Raw genomic sequence first — 14,004 nt, forward strand, 5'->3', positions numbered from 1 at the left:
TAGGGAAACCAACAAAATTCTGTCATGGAACCGAGGTCAGCTTTCTTCCTGAGCTCACCGGATTGTTTCACCTGCCTGTTGTTAATATTGTTGAAACCAGGGTTGCCAGGCCTGACAGAGTTTCTGGGCATCTGGGAAGGATGCCCAGGTGAGGCATGATTTACCCAAGGTTAGAGAGCTCAGGTGAACAGTTACTGAAAAGCAGTCCCTTCAAGCCAAAGCATCACTCCAGGATGTCCGGGCATGGAGAGGGCGGCAGAGCCCGAGGAAGTCCGATCAGCTGAGCCCAGAAGGGTTGGGAGGTAGATGTAAAGAGACTCCCTGAGGACTCAGAGCTGGTATGAACCAGTTTCCCAGTGGAGAAAATGGGATCGGGAATTCACCAAGCACCCACATGCTGTTTTCATACTTCTGTACAACCCATTTCCTGTGGGCACAACCCCACCAGCAGAGCTGTGGGAGTGGCATGTTGCGGAAGACAGCATAGCTTTATCTCAACCCTGTGCCAGCCCCGAGATTCCACTTTCCATGGCACTGAAAGAAAGAGATTAGCAAGGACCCAGAGAAACTGGAGTTGCTGGTTCTTTATGTAACCACATTCTTTTTATACTGTATTCCACCCAATAAGCATGTACAAAGAGTACATTTAGCAACAAAATAAGGACTTCTAGGATGGTGACGTGTGTGCCAAGAGCACTGTGGTATAATCTTCGTGTGGCTATTGTACCTTTGGGTTTTAAGGCTCTTAAGAAATCCACATTTGCCTGCTGCAGGAAGCAGGATGTGGTGAGCGGTGCTGGCTTTCTCTTCAATGGGAGAGGCCCTGGGGAGCTCAGAAAGAGTCCTGGATTCACAGGCAGGAGACCCGTCAATTGACTAGTTGAATGACCTCAGGAAAGGCCTTCAATCTGAGCCTCAGCTTCCTCCTCTGTCATATTAGATGGATGGTGCCTTTCTCATCTTTTGGAATTGTTGTGACCACCGTGAGATACTTCAGTTCAGTGGCTGAGTCACGTCTGACTTGCCGCAGCCCCATGGACTGCAGCACACCAGGCCTCCCTGTCCATCACCAATGCCCAGACTTTACTCAAACTCATGTCCATTGAGTCGGTAATTCCATCCAGCCATCTCATCCTCTGTTGTCCCCTTTTCCTCTTGCCTTCAATCTTTCCCAGAATCAGGGTCTTTTCCAATGAGTCAGCTCTTCGCATCAAGTGGCCAAAGTATTGGAGTTTCATCTTCAACAGCAGTCCTTCCAGTGAACATTCAGGACTGATTTCCTTTAGGATGGGCTGGTTGGATCTCCTTGCAGTCCAAGGGACTCTTGAGAATCTTTTCCAACACCACAATTCAAAATCACCAGTTCTTCAGTGCTCAGCTTTCTTTATAGTCCAACTCTTACATCCATACGTGACTACTGGAAAAACCACAGCCTTGACTAGACAGACCTTTGTTGGCAAAGTAATGTCTCTGGCTTTATAATATGCTGTCTAGGTTGGTCATAACTTTTCTTCCAAGGAGTAAGCATCTTTTAATTTCATGGCTTCAGCCACCATCTGCAGTGATTTTGGAGCCCCCAAAAATAAAGTCTGCCACTGTTTCCACTGTTTCCCCATCTACTTGCCATGAAGTGCTGGGACTGGATGCCATGATCTTTGCTTTCTGAATGTTGAGCTTTAAGCCAACTTTTTCATTCTCCTCTTTCATTTTAATCAAGAGGCTCTTTAGTTCTTCTTCACTTTCTGCCATAAGGGTGGTGTCATCTGCATATCTTAGGTTATTGACTTTTCTCCCAGCAAACTTGATTCCAGTTTCTGCTTCATCCAGCCCAGTGTTTCTCATGATGTATTCTGCATATAAATTAAATAAGTAGTGTGATAATATACAGCCTTGACATACTCCTTTTCCTATTTGGAATCAGTCTGTTGTTCCATGTCCAGTTCTAACTGCTGCTTCTTGGCCTGCATACAGATTTCTCAAGAGGCAGGTCAGGTGGTCTGGTATTCCCATCTCTTTCAGGATTTTCCACAGTTTATTGTGATCCACAGTCAAAGGCTTTGGCATAGTCAATAAAGCAGAAATAGATGTTTTTCTGGAACTCTCTTGCTTTTTAATGATCCAGCAGATGTTGGCAACTTAATCTCTGGTTCCTCTGCCTTTTCTAAAACCAGCTTGAACATCTGGAAATTCATGATTCACATATTGTTGAAGCCTGGCTTGGAGAATTTCGAGCATTATTTTGCTAGCGTGTGAGATGAGTGCAATTGTCCAGTAGTTTGAGCATTCCTTGGCATTGCCTTTCTTTGGGATTGGAATGAAAACTGACCTTTTCCAGTCCTGTGGCCACTGCTGAGTTTTCCAGATTTCCTGACATATTGAGTGCAGCACTTTCACAGCATCATCTTCCAGAATTTGAAATAGCTCAACTGGAATTCCATCACCTCCACTAGCTTTGTGCCAACTTGACTTCACATTCCCAGATGTCTGGCTCTGGGTGGGTGATCACACCATCATGATTATCTGGGATATGAAGATCTTTTTTATACAGTTCTTCTGTGTATTCTTGACACTTCTTCTTAATATCTTCTGCTTCTGTTAGGTTCATATCATTTCTGTCCTTTACTGAGCCCATCTTTGCATGAAATGTTCCCTTGGTATCTCTAATTTTCTTGAAGAGATCTCTAGTCTTTCCCATTCTATTGTTTTCCTCTATTTCTTTGCACCCATCATTGAGGAAGGCTTTCTTAACTCTCCTTGCTAGTCTTTGGAACTCTACATTCAAATGGGTATATCTTTCCTTTTCTCCTTTGCCTTTCACTTCTTTTCTCAGCTATTTGTAAGGCCTCCTCAGACAGCCATTTTGCTTTTTTGCATTTCTTTTCTATGGGGATGGTCTTGTTCCCTGTCTCCTGTACAATATCACAAACCTCCGTCCATAGTTCATCAGGCGCTCTATCTATCAGATCTAGTCCCTTAAATCTATTTCTCACTTCCACTGTATAATTGTTAGGGATTTGATTTAGGTTATACCTGAGTGGTCTAGTGTTTTTCCCTACTTTCTTCAACTTAAGTCTGAATTTGGCAATAAGGAGTTCATGATCTGAGTCACAGTCAGTTTCTGGTCTTGTTTTTGCTGACTGTATAGAGCTTCTCCATCTTTGGCTGCAAAGAATATAATCAATCTGATTTCGGTGTTGACCATCTGGTGATGTCCATGTGTAGAGTCTTCTCTTGTGTGAGATACTTAAAATCTTTAATTTTCTATAAAAAATGGGTATGAATATCTGTAAAGGGCTACCTAAGCTAGTATTGAAATAATGTACTGAAACCTGTTCCTAGCTATTACAGAAACTCCTAAACACCCCAGATGCATCCTGGAGTTTCTTTAAATATAACATTGAAACACTGAGGATTTTTAAACCTATCAGTATAGCTATCCTCTCTTCTGAGTTCGAGACATCTGAATGTCATTTAAGCCTCAGACTCAGAATAGCAAAACTTAGAGTCTGTCCCTCCTCCTGTTTTCTCTTGCTTAACGAATGACATCACCATCCATCCAATGACACAAACCAGAAACTGTCATGCCATTCCCCCAGCTCTATCGCACCCCACCATTTACTCCTAAATTCTGTTGACACACATGTCTGTATCTGCTTCCATCACCATTACCTTAGTTCTTTTCTCGATTCCTAAGACTTATTGTCTTATTTCTGTTTATGCCTCCTATAGCCACTTACCTTTGCTGTTGTCAACAGCATCTTTCTGAAGGTTAAGTCCAGTTCCAGCGTGCTACGTGTGTGCTGAGTCACTTCAGTCATGTCCGACTCTTTGTGACCCCTTGGACTGTAGCCCACCAGGCTCCCCTGTCCTTGGGTGTTCTCCAGGCAAGACTACTGGAGTGAGTTGCCATGCCCTCCTCCAGAGGATCTTCCTGACCCAGAGATTAAACCCCCATCTCTTACATCTCCTGCACAGGCAGGTGGGTTCTTTACCACTTGCACCACCTGGGAAGCCCCCCAGTTACAACACTCCTAAAATTTTTCAGTGTCTTGCCATGCTTCTGAGTATACACCCAACCTGTTAGCAAGCTCACTAAGCTGTTCATGATTGGCCCCATCTCATCTGCAGAGTTCTGTTTATGTTCTGTGCACTCACACCCACACATGCAAATACACGTATTCACACACACTGCTCCAAAATACAGACACAGTGCCCTGTGTCTCTCCAAGGGTGCAGCCATCACCCCATCTCTGTGTTGTCCTTGCTGTTTCTGGAGTAATTTCCCTGTTGAGCTTACTCTTAAGAATCTTCAAGGCTCAATTTAAATGCTGTGTCTTCCAACATACCTGAAATGATTTCCACGTCACACCACACATACCCACACCTACCCACTCACCCCTTCCATTTCTGTGGCCATAGTCTCCCATAGGCTTCTCAGTTTATAATGGTTTCTTTTCTGATTTTGTTACCACATGAGCTCCTTGAAGGGAAGTATGGAAATTTCCCTTGTTTTCTCTCCAACAACTTGTTTGGTGCCTGGCATTCTCCTGATCCTGACCGATATGAGGAGACCCAGAAGGAATATTCTTTGGGATCCCTGCCGAGACAGAAAGAGCATCTCTTTAATCAGGGACAACCCTGATGTTGTCCAGCAGGTGGAAAACAAGAGCTCAACGGTCAAGTCATAGGTTCTAAGAATGTTCTACACCAGCGGTACTTTGAAGGAGAGTTCACGGCCATCTGATTTTTCTTCAGATGTGACACGACACAGAAAGCAGAAAAGGGCTCCTTTTATTAATAGTAAGATACGGGCCAGAAGAGAATCAATGGGATAGTATTCCCAAGGCTCAGGGCAAAGTGAATGCTTCAAGTAGGAATGGAAAGTCCAAGGGAGTCAACAGGGCCAGAGAAAGACCGCACCCCTGTGGAGTCAGGCCCTCAACCTTTCTACTTGTCCCAGGAAAACTTCTCCCAGTACCCAGATCTCACACTTGCAAATACATATATTCACACACTCTGCTCCAGAATACAGACAAGGGTATTCCCTTGACACATTCTCACCCTTGACGCATCCTTGGGGGAGGGCAGAGGACAAGAGTGGCACCTTCCCTAGATATCTACTCCTTGACCACTATTCATTCCTTCTTCAAAAGCAGTTGCACACTTCATTAAAATAGTGTTTAAATTAGTGTTTATCTTATCTTGATGTGTCCAGGCACTACCCAGAAAGCCCAGGGGAGGTGCTCCCTCCTCATCAGGTCTTGTGTCTTAGGGCCATCCTTCCCTTCAAGCGTTCTCTGCTCGCCGCTCCATACACGCCTCAGGCCCACACGTGCAAATACAGACACACGCACAATCCACCACTCATATGAGAATCCTGGTGTCAGAAATAGCTTAAAAATCCTGTGGCAAGTCGATGGCCATTCTCCCATATTATCTTAGCAAAACGCATAGGTAACAACAAGTGTGTATCAAACAACAACAAAAAGAAGGATGTGAGGGAAATTTGCTCAGATGTGGGGGCTGTGGTGTGTTTTTCATTTATTCTGTCAGTTATAATCAGATGGATAGAAGGATGGAGACACACAGCAACACACATCTTTGAGTAGTGAGTGCCACCCTTGCCATTCTCTGGCTGCCAAAGATGAAATAATATGTTATCTGTAGCCTGAGTTTTCCTTGTCAATATTTTAGCAGATTCTTAACAGTCTGACCAGTGATATTTCTGGCTTTACTCCAGCATTCATCCATCTTCATTTTCTTAACAAGATGACTCCAGAAGAAGGAAAAGCCAAAGGGGGTTAAAGATGCTGATATTACTTGTTGAAAATCCATAATTTAAAAAATATTTTAATTTATAATAATTTGGTTGGGAAGCACCCAAATTAGTTCCAATTATGTTAAGGGATTAGGAAAAGAATCAAGAATGTGAGAATCATGGTGATTATGTCTCTTTGTTTTTGCATTTATATAAAACATGAACATAGAGTTGCCAGATTTAGCAAATAAAAGTAGAGAATGTCCGGTTAAATTTGAATTTCAGAGAACAATGAGTAATTTTTTAATGTGTGTCCCAAAGATTGCATGGGACATAATTTATAGCAAAAATTCTTCATTATTTATCTGAAATTCAGATTTAACTAGATATCTTCATTTTATCTGGCAACCTTACGTGTATTACGTGTGATAATAAATAGTTACAAGAAAAAAGAAATATTGACATTTTAAAATATTTGATCACAGTGTAGTTGGTTTACAATGTTGTACTAAGTTCTACTTATAAAATAAGTTCTACTTAACAGGTGATTCAGTTATATGTATATATATATACACATTCACACATTCTTTTTCGTATTCTTTCCCATTACGGTTTGTCACATGATATGGAACATAGTTCCTTGTGCTATACTGTAAGACCTTGTTTTTTTATCCAATTTATATCTACTAGTTTGCATCTGCTTTCCCCAAACTCCCCATCTCTCCCTCCGTCACCTCACCTCCCCCTTGGGAAGCACGAATCTGTTCTCCATCTTTGAGTCTGTTTCTGCTTCGTATAATCGAGCCTTTGTGTCATATTTTAGACTCTACATGTAAGTGATACCATATGGTATTTGTAGTTCTCTGACTTCATTTAGTATAATCTCTAGGTCCATCTATCCATGTTGCTGCAGATGGCATTTTTTCACTCTTTTGTATGACTGAGTAGAATTCCTGTGTGTGTGTGTGTGTGTGTGTGTGTGTGCACACGCGCATCATCTCATCTTCTTTGTCCATTCATCTGTTGATGGACATTTAGGTTGTTTCTGTGTCTTGGCCTTTGTCAGTAGCGCTGCTGTGAATGTAGGGGTGCATGTATCTTTTTGAATTAGTTTTGGCTGGATATATGCCCAGGAGTGGGATTGCTAGATCATATGATAACACTATTTTTAGGTTTTTGAGGAACCTCAATACTGTTCTTCATAGTGGTTTCAACAATTTACATCCTCAGCAACAGTGTAGGGGGATTCCCTTTCTTTCACACCCTCACCAGCATTTGTTATGTGTAGATTTTTTTTTTAATGATGGCCGTTATGACTGCTATGAGGTAATACCTCTTTGTAGTCTTGATTTGCATTTCTCTAATAATTAACAATGTTAAGCATCTTTTCATGTGACTATTGGCCATCTGTATGTCTTCTTTGGAGAAATGTGTATTTAGGTCTTCTGCCCATTTTTCAATTGGGTTATTTGATTCTTTTGTTGTTGAGTTGTATGAACTGTTAATACATTTTTGAAATTAAGCCCTTGTCAGTAACATTGTTTACAAATATTTTCTCCCAATTCATTGGTTTTCTTTTCATTTTGTTAATGGTTTCCTTTCCTGTGAAAAAGCTTATAAGTTTGATTAGGTCCCATTTGTTTGTATTTGCTTTTATTTCTTTTGCCTTGGGAGACTGACCAAAGAAAACATTGGTGCAGTTTATATAAGAGAAGGTTTTACCTATGTTTTTTTCTAAAAGTTTTGTGGAGTCATGTCTTCTAAGTCTTTTAGCCATTTTGAGTTTATTTTTGTGTATGGTGTGAGGGTGTGTTCAAACTTCACTGATTTACATGCAGCTGTCCAACTTTCCCAACACTGCTTGCTGAAGAAAATGTCTTTATTATATATTCTTGCCTCGTTTGTTGAAAATTGATTGACTGTAGGTGTCTGGGTTTACTTCTAGGTTCTCTGTGCTGTTCCATTTATCCAAATGTCTGCTTTTGTGCCTGTACCACACTGTGTTTTGGGTTTTTTTCACACTGTTTGGTTACTGTAGCTTTGTAGTATTGTCCGAAGTTTGGGAGGGTTATGCCTCTTGCTTTGTTCTTTGGCAATTCTGGGTCTTCTATGGTTCCATATAAATTTTAGGTTTATTTGCCCTAATTCTGTGAAAAATGTCATGGGTAATTTGATAGAGATTGCATTAAATCTGTAATAGTATGGGTAGTGTGGCCATTTTAACAAGATTAATTCTTCCAATCCAAGAGCATGGGGTATCTATCACTTTCTTTAAATAATCTTCCATTTCCTTTATTAATTTTTATAGCTCTCAGCATATAAGTCTTTCACCTCCTTGTTCAGGTTTACTCCCAAGTATTTTATTTATTTATTTATTTAGCTCCAGGTGTGGGTGGGAACTTTTCCCATAATAAGAATATTAGATAGCTCTATACATACAACTCTATATTTATAACTATAACTGTTCATCATGGAACACTCCTACAGTTGAAGGTCCTTGGCCTAGGTGGGCACAGGAAAGCAGGAGGGTGGCATTCAAAGTGAAAAAGAATAGCAAGGGTTTTTCTTAATCAACAAAGCTTGCAAATTAGACAAAGTATAAATTTAAATTTCCTAGTATATGATCCAACAGTTCTTGTGTGTGAACTTGCATTTATTCCACCCTTTCATTGAATTCAATCACTGTCCTACTGTGTAGGTGGACATCAAAGAAACAAAACAAAATTCACACCCATAGAGAATGCTCTTCTGACTTCAGTATCACAGACCACAGATCCATTGAGGCTTTGTTAGCCTTTCAGAATTGTGACTATTTGAGTAAACTTACTTTATCATTAATAATCAAAACCTAAAGTTATTTTTTCCATGACTTAACAAATACCATCAAGGAACTTGCATTAATATTCCATTGAAGTCACATTCATATACCAAATTTGTCTTGATTATATTCCTTTTTAAATTACCTTCACTTCAAGGAATGATTTGTTGAAATTTGATAGTCTCTGTGGTTTTATAAATCATCCTAGGAAATGGTTCCTCACAAATTTGCTGTGATTTTTAATAAGTTTACATGATTAATGCCTATTAAAGGTTATTAAGAACTCAACATGATAAATATTAAATGTCCATTGTGGTAATTATTGGCTCTTATTCAAAGTCATTTCTGCAATGAGAGTAAGTGAAAGATCTCTGAAGGGAAACAAAAAATATCAAAGATGGGTCTTCCTTTTCATAAAAGCCATGAGCTTCAACTTTTGATTTTCACTGAACAGTTTTCTAACCCCAGTAGAAGGATATGTATGGAGTAGAGCTTAGCAGAGTCAACAGGCAGCCTGTTTGGGTGTTTGGAGCTTTCTCTCTTAATTTGGTTTATATTTTCTGTGTTCAGGCTTCATTATTCCAAAACTTAAGTAGGGATCTAGAGGCAAAAATGAGAAGGGAGGGCATTCGTTGCCTGTAAATTCTCTTAGGTGATGAAAAGCCAACCTTGTGTGTCAAGGATATGAGAGAAACAACACTGGCTTTTTTTTTTTTTACTTTTATTGAATTATAGTTGATTTAATAGTTAGTATTAATTTCTGCTGTATGGCAAAGTGATTGAGTTATATATGTACATTCTTCTTTAATATTCTTTTCCATCATGGTTTATCACAGGATATTGAATATAGCTCCTTGTGTTATACATATACAGTAGGACTGTGTTATTATCTGTTTTGTATTCAGTAGTTTGCATCTGCTAATCCCAAACTCCCAATCCATCCCTCCCCTCCCCTCTGCCTTGGCAACCACAGGCCTGTTCTCTGTGTCTACGAGTCTGTTTCTGCCTTATAGATAGGTTCATTTGTGTCATATTTTAGATTTCACATAGAAGTGATATCATATGGTATTTGTCTTTCTGACTTCACTTAATATGATCTCTCAGTCCATCCATGTTGCTGCAAAGGGCATTATTTCATTCCTTTTTATGGCTGAGCAATTGTCTACTTTATACACACACACACACACACAAATATATATATAAAACATCTCCTTTATCCATTTATATGTTGATGGGCATTTAGGTTGTTCCCATGTCTTGCCCATTGTAAATAGGGCTGTGAACATTGATAATATGTGCCTATCTTTAGAATTATATGTCTGGATATATGCCCAGGGGCTTGCTGGATCATAGGGCAATTCTATCTTTAGTTTTTTAAGGAACCTTCAGACTGTTATCCATAGGGGCTGCACCAGTTTATATTCCCACCAACAGTGTAGGAGGGTTCCCTTTTCTCTACACCCTCTCCAGCATTTCTTATTTGTAGACTTTTAATAATGTCCATTCTGACAACAATACTGGCTCATTAATAAAATAAAAGTACAGGCCTGCTTGTCTTCCCTTGATTTTTGAAAGTCCTGTCCTTCTAAAGGTCAGAGTGGTAAGCAGACAGCCAGTTTGCTTTAAGAGGCTGCAGACAAACAATGGAATTGCTCAGGCCACCTGCCAAGTCAGCAAGCAGGAGGAAACCAAACAGCCAGAAAAGAAAGACAGGGAGTGGAGGTTTCAAGATGGTGGTGGTTGGGTGGTTGACCGAAAGGCCAAGGTGAAGGCCCTTACGAAGTCAAACGGGCCGAGAATCATCCCCTCCCCACTTCTCACAGCCCCAGGAGCCCAGCAGAAGCGTTTTAGGTTTTATTTTTTAAACAAGCAAATAAATCAAACAACTTGTCAACATGGGGCGGAGATCCACGTCATCCACCAAAAGTGGAAAGTTTATGAACCCTACAGACCAAGCCAGAAAAGAAGCTCGGAAAAGAGAATTAAAGAAGAACAAAAAGCAGTGCATGATGGTATAAGCTGCAGTTTTAAAGATGAAGGATCCCAAACCAATTATCCGGGACATGGAAAAATTGGGTGAAATGGAGTTTAACCCAGTGCAGCAGCCACAGTTAAATGAGAAAGTGCTGAAAGACAAGGCGTAAAAAGCTACGTGAAACATTTGAACGTATTCTATGACTCTATGCGAAAGAGAATCCAGATATTTACAAAGAATTGAGAAAGTTAGAGGTAGACTATGAACAGAAGAGGGCTCAACTTAGCCAGTGTTTTGATGCTGTCAAGAATGCCCAGCATGTGGAAGTGGAGAGTATTCCTCTGCCAGATATGCCGCATGCTCCTTCCAACATCTTGATCCAGGACCTTCCACTTCCTGGGGCCCAGCCACCCTCCATCCTTAAAAAGACCTCAGCCTATGGACCTCCAACTCGGGCAGTTTCTATACTTCCTCTTCTTGGACATGGCGTTCCACGTTTGCCCCCTGGCAGGAAACCTCCACGTCCTCCCCTGGGCCCACCTCCTCCTCAAGTCTTACAAATGTATGGCCGCAAAGTGGGCTTTGCCCTAGATCTTCCGACTCGTAGGCGAGATGAAGACATGTTATATAGTCCTGAACTTGCTCAGCGGGGTCATGACGACGACGTTTCTAGCACCAGTGAAGATGATGGCTATCCTGAAGACATGGGCCAGGATAAGCATGACGACAGTACTGATGACAGCGACGGTGACAGATCAGATGGAGAAAGTGAAGGGGATGAATTTGTGCACCGTGATGACACTGAGAGAGAAAACAATGAAGAAAACATGTCAGGTCTGAGCGTACGGTTTGCAGATATGCCTGGAAAATCCAGGAGGAAGAAGAAGAAGAACATGAAGGAGCTGACTCCTCTCCAAGCCATGATGCTTCGAATGGCAGGTCAGGAAATCCCTGAGGAGGGACGAGAAGTTGAGGAATTTTCAGAGGAAGATGATGAAGATTCGGATGATTCTGAAGCAGAAAAGCAATCACAGAAACAGCATAAGGGGGCATCTCTCTCTGATGGCACATCTGCAGCTTCCCAGCAGCAAGCCCCTCCACAGTCTGTTCCTCCATCTGACATATAAGCACCCCCCATGCCAGGACCACCTCCGCTTGGACCGCCACCTGCTCCACCTTTACGGCCACCTGGACCACCTACAGGCCTTCCTCCTGGACCACCTCCAGGAGCTCCTCCATTCCTGAGACCACCTGGAATGCCAGGACTCTGAGGGCCTCTGCCCCGCCTTTTACCTCCAGGCCCACCACCCGGTCGACCCCCTGGCCCTCCTGGCCCACCCCCAGGTCTGCCTCCTGGCCCTCCTCCTCGGGGACCCCCACCACGGCTACCTCCCCCGGCACCTCCTGGTATTCTTCCACCCCATCCTGGCATGATGCGCCCACCTCTGGTGCCTCCTCTTGGACCTGCCCCACCAGGGCTCTTCCCACCAGCTCCCTTACCAAACCCTGGGGTTCTAAGGGCTCCCCTCAACTTGATCCAGCAACCCAAGGTGGATGACACAAGCGCAGCCACCATCGAGAAGAAAGCCACGGCAACCATCAGTGCCAAGCCACAGATCACTAATCCCAAGGCGGAGATCACACGATTCGTGCCGACCGCACTGTGGGTGCGCCGGGAGAATAAAGGGGCTGCTGCTGCTCCGCAGAGAAAGTCAGAGGATGATTCTGCTGTGCCTCTTGCCAAAACAGCACCCAAATCTGGCCCATCTATTCCCGTGTTGGTGCAGACTAAGGATGATGTCTATGAGGCTTTCATGAAAGAGATGGAAGGGCTGCTGTGAGAGCTTTGGATACTAGATCAGGCTTCTGTTCACATCAGTGGTTCATGGACAAAGAGGCTCTTACTCAGCTTAGGTAGAAGAGTTGCTTTCACTGTCAGGGCATTTCAAGGAATATCTTAAAGTTTAGCCTTGTTCAGAATTTACTGCATATAAAAGAGAGGGTATTTCGTGCAAAATAAATTGGTTATTGAAGCAGTGCTGCTAATAACATCCATCCCCTTTCATACCACCATTTTCATCAGATTTCTTCCCCTACTCCAATTCCTTGGAAACTTGTGATCAAGGGGAACTTTGTTATATGTTTTGGCTCTCTTATTGTGTGCTGTGGGCACTGGAGTAGAGATTTCTGGGAAAACCAGTTTATTTCACCCCCATCTTGCCTTTCATGTTTGAGTTATTTTTAATATTTTCTTGTAAATATTTTGTAATATTGTAGTGAAATGGATCACAATGTCATTTCCTAACACAAAGCGATATATGTGGGAAGAAAATGTACAATTCTTTGATTAAAATTCCCACTGATCTAAACTTTGAGTGTTCCATGGAATAAATAAATAAATGTTCTACACCAGGGGAAAAAAAAAAAAAAAGAAAGACAGGGATTATTGTTGCTGCTCATTTAGTAACATCCAAGGTGGTGATAGGTACAACAGTGTGGAGCACGTTGTCAGAAAGTATAAACTGAGTCCAGTCCTTCCTCACAATTTATCCAACATCTTACGCCAAGTTTGCCAGGGTTCAGTCCACTGAAGGAAACTGGTGATCACACCTCTTTCATTCAGAAGATAATGTATAACTTAGATCCAACCAGGAAGTGTCAAAGACAAAAGCCTCAGAGAAGACTTATTTTCAGAATCTTTGTTCATAGGGTTGTATTAGGCATGCGTTCGAATAATAATATCCTGAAAAGAACATGACAGGAGGGGCAGAAGAAGGAGCTGCCCTGGGGCCTGGGACCTGGAGCACAGACACTGCAGTTGGATGCCCTGCAGCTCCACGTTTCTCTTTCTCCTGAGTATGCAAAACAGGAATCTAGTCCAAGGCCCCAAAGTTCGGAGTTTTTTTTTGTTCAGAGTGAGTTTTTGTCCAGTTTCTGTGTTTCTTTTCTGGGAAGGTGATTTCAGGAAAACTCTTTCTTTTCCCAGTATTACTCATTTCCAAGAGTCTGAGATTGGACACTGGATGTTGTTTTATAATGAACATGAAACCAGAACCAGCTCAGCATCATGACACAGAAAAATCATAAGCTCCTTGGGAGAAATTTGAGAAATGGGTTGTAAAATCAAAAGAATCAAAAGTTCTTTTCTAAGACATGCTTGGGAACTCAGAATGCATTTTTCCGTAGGAAATTTTAGACCAGTCCACCGCAGCCAGTGGCACTCATCACAAAGGCAAGAGAGTGCTATACTAACAACATTCTAGAACCTGATCAGCACTGCTGAGAGGACACATCACAAGTCTCAAGTAGGCCCATCACAAGTCTCAACCATGGCCCTCTTGCTTTCCCTATTTAGTGGCAAGATCTTCTACTATCTTCCAACCCCCATTTGGCTCCAGTGAGCCCCACAGGAGGTTTCCGCCCAGCATGAGGCAAGGCCACCCCAGCAAAGGC

The 14,004-nt window shown here is 42.1% G+C and overlaps 1 pseudogene; it reads left to right on the forward strand.

The window, feature by feature from the left end:
• Positions 1-12,986, forward strand: part of LOC129619664 (WW domain-binding protein 11-like) — a 52,654-nt pseudogene extending 39,668 nt beyond the window's left edge.
• Positions 12,987-14,004: the final 1,018 nt, after the last annotated feature.

The sequence above is a fragment of the Bubalus kerabau genome, chromosome 9, assembly GCF_029407905.1.
Source record: "Bubalus kerabau isolate K-KA32 ecotype Philippines breed swamp buffalo chromosome 9, PCC_UOA_SB_1v2, whole genome shotgun sequence".
In the NCBI taxonomy this organism is placed as follows: Eukaryota; Metazoa; Chordata; class Mammalia; order Artiodactyla; family Bovidae; genus Bubalus; species Bubalus kerabau.